The sequence below is a fragment of the Macadamia integrifolia genome, unplaced genomic scaffold (genome assembly GCF_013358625.1).
Source record: "Macadamia integrifolia cultivar HAES 741 unplaced genomic scaffold, SCU_Mint_v3 scaffold909, whole genome shotgun sequence".
NCBI classification, from domain to species: Eukaryota; Viridiplantae; Streptophyta; class Magnoliopsida; order Proteales; family Proteaceae; genus Macadamia; species Macadamia integrifolia.
In genome coordinates, this window is record NW_024870579.1 from 146,023 (window position 1) to 149,827 (window position 3,805).

A 3,805-nucleotide genomic window follows, 5' to 3' on the forward strand; every position below is an offset into this window, starting at 1 on the left:
AGAAGTGACGGGACAACGCAGAACGAGGTCATCGGATGTCTACCGACACTTAAAATTAAAGGTGAGGGGAATTTATGTGATTTTATGGAATGTTTACATTATGATGCATATGTAGATGAATAATGTCATTTTTCATATATAACTTTATTACTTGTGGTGAATGTTGATGTGGTGTGATGGTATGAATTGTGGTTGTGCATACGTGTGTGAGACTGGGATGCAGGGTAGCCAAAGGTTGGATTCTAGCACTACATGCCCATGGTGTGTGAGTGTGGGGTATAGGATGGCCGAATGTTGGTTCTCGCACTGTATGCCCATGGGGTGTGTAAGTGTGATTGTAATGTGTTTGGCATGTTAGAATGCATTGGGCTAGGATAACCACCCTGGTGCTACAACCCTTGCCAATAGGGGTTTACGTACTGGCTAATCCTATCGTCTGATGGTCTGAGGTTGGGCATGATTTCCGGTGACTGAGGTGGTGGGGATTTTAGTTTCATGACAAACTCCCACGCGATGATGGATTTGGTGGTGGGTATAGATGTTGGATTCGATGTAGTGGTATAATAGGAGATTATTAATAGGGTTTGGTAGGTAACAATGTCAAAATCGACACTCTCCTGACTCGCAACTAGTGGTATCCTTAGGGATCGATAACGTACCTTCGTGACTGGAGACAACACCTATGTTGTAGTAGCACTAATATCCACTTTGGACTTAGAATTTGTTGCTTAAAATTGTTTGCTAATAATTGGATCATGTCAATTCATTCATCTAATTGCACTCATCTTGTTATGATTGAGCATTTATATTTATCTTTGTTTCATTTTATGGATTGTTATGATTGCTTCTATGTTATTCCTCATTGGGCTTCGTGGAAGCTTACCCTCGTTGTTTTCCCTTTTAAATGTTGATTCAGGGAACCATCCAGAGTATGTGGCTAAGGAGCCGGATCTCTACTGAGGTGACCACAAGGATGAGGAGCCAGCCACACACGAGGATGGTTGCATATGTAATGACTGTGCCTTTGGAGCACATTGAGGATGAGAGTATTATCTTCTATTTTTTATTCCTTTTGTACATATCAAATGTAGCCCTAAGGGCATAACTGTTATTATGTTTTGCTTTGAAAACATTCTTTTTGTGTAATTATGGTAAATATCATTAGACTTCACCAGTTGTGTATATTTTTATTGTTATCATCTATGTGATTGTAGAATCATTTCATAGCTTTATGAATTTAAAGTACAGCATCGTGGATCCTGAATGGATTATGGACACGTGTCTGTGTCCATGTCACCAGCCTTCAGGTTAGTGGAGGCAAGGTGTTGATGCATTTGGGTGATGGGTTTAGAAGATATATCTTCTGATTTGGTTCATTATTTACTTTCCTTTTTAGTTAGAAATTAGTTTGATAGGAGATTTTATTTTAGTTGCTATATAGGAAAGTTTCCAATTAATTTAGCTTCTATTAATTGATGGTCTTTTCCTTTAAGTAGTCATGTAAGACAATATGAAATTTCAATTTTATTTTTTAAAGATTTTGAATAAATTGAAAGATTTTAGGTGTGAACCATGGCTACCAAGGGTGATCCTTTTCTTCCCCCTTTCTAGTTTCTCCTTCCTTAATCTCTTTCTTTTCTTCTTCCCTCCTTATTTTCCTCTCTTTTTCATTAGTTTTCCTTGCTAGCTAAAGACCATGTTCTGCGTGATACCCACAAAAACTAGAGAAATCTTCACTGAAGCATTGGTCTCCAAACGATTGACCCTAGGAGTTAGGTCGAAGGTAGAATATACCTAGGCAATTCACCCTCTCTGAACCTTAGGTCATCACGCCTTCTTGGTGGTGATAAATCAAATCTCCAACTGGGCTAAACCCTAAGACTAGGAGTTAATTCCTTGGGGAGTTTCTTCAACTGAAATCAGCAAGTTGTCGTCCCTGGTAGAGTCGTGAGGTTGATGGTAACCAAGTATTTGAATTCCACTTAAGTCCTTGTTTAATTTTTATTTACCCCTAAGCCCATGTCTCTTGTTTTACAGTAAAACCCATGCACTTAAACTTTATTTCAGTTTAACCCTATTACCATATTTTTATTCCATAATTGACCCTTCTCTTAAAAGTTAATTCTTGTTAAGTCATTAGGCAATTATTTCACTCTAAAAGGCTCCTAAATTGTACCAAAAATTATAATATTGCCACTGGTATGCCTAGATTGAAATATTTGTTCTAATTGAGGGCTTATAAGTGACCCGATTTCCCTTGGATCCCCATCAAGTGATACAAATCAGATTTCCTATAATTTTCCTAATCATGACAGGTCACATCACCAATGCCGAGCTACAAAAATTATACCATGAGTTAGCTGAGGGTCAACGAGTGCTATGTGAGAATCAATAGAATATTGATTCTAGGCATGAGAGGAATGAAGCCAAGTTTGATAAATTTATGGAAGAGATGATTACCTTTATGAAGTAGTCCGACAAGCGAGATGAAAAAGGATCCTCTACACTACCTCCTCAATTCAATACCTTGTGGATCGAAGGTACACGTCATCAATGGCAATTTAATCCAGTTGTCCCTCAAGATGTTACCCGGTAATTTTCTAATAGGGATTATGGCATCAAAGTTAAGGTTCCAGAGTTCAATAGTGAAAAGGGACTTGAAAATTTCCTTGACTGGCTTACCAAATTGGAGAGAATTTTTGCTTATAAATCTTTTCTGGGTAAGAAGAAGTGTGAACTCATCCTCACCAAGTTTATTGGGTATGCATGTTCATGGTGGGATGATATACTGCATGCAAGGTTTGTCAGAAGACTTGGACCCGTTACTAATTGGGAGGTCATGAAGCAGATCCTGACTGAGAAGTTTGTTCCTCTTAATTATGAGAAGGTGATGTTCTATAAATTGCTTAATTTGCAACAAGGGAACAAGGATGTGGATATGTACACCCTCAAATTCCACAAAATGTCTTTAAGGTGTCACATTCAGGAAATAGACCAGTAACGGGTGATGTGATATATCAGTGGGCTAATTACTGAGATCCGGCACGAATTGGCCAACATTGAATTCAGATCCATTGACATGGCAGCGGCTCATGCCAAGATAGCTAAAGAGAAGTCCATTTATTGAAAGAATATGCTCAAGACTCCTTCATTTTATTGACCTCCACCACGTATGGAGGAAAAGAAGTCTGAAGCTCGTAGAGTTAAGAAAAAAGGTTAGAGTTCAACAAGGACAATGATCAGATGAAGAATATCAGATGCCATAGTTGTGGCAAGAAGGGTCACTATTCCAACTAGTGTTCTTATAGGGCTCGTTCTGTGAATGCAATAGAGAAGCAACCGATAGAGAAGAGTGATGATGTTGATTCCACTTTATATCCTTATCCCCTCGATGATGATGATGAGGATGTAGCAGCTCATTCTATTAGTTTTACATCCTTCTCAAACAAATTAGTTGACAAGGCTCCTCTCTTTGGACAAAAGGGTACTCTCCTCACGGTTCTGATCCTATTGATGTTCATACAGTTGTTGATACCAGGGTAGAAGCAAACTTTATCTCTATTGAATTTGTTTGAGCACACAACCTTCCATAGAAGCAATTTTTTAAGAAGATTCACGTGTAAGGTTTTGGACCCAGAACTCAAGAAGAGGCCACTGCAGTTGCTCGAGTACACTTACAGTTTGGGCTATTACAATACCATATAACTTGCTTGGTCACCCCATTGGAGCACTGCGACATCCTTCTAGGGGTGACCTTGGTAGTGACATGTTGGTATCCTCTATGATGGTGCATGAAACACCATCA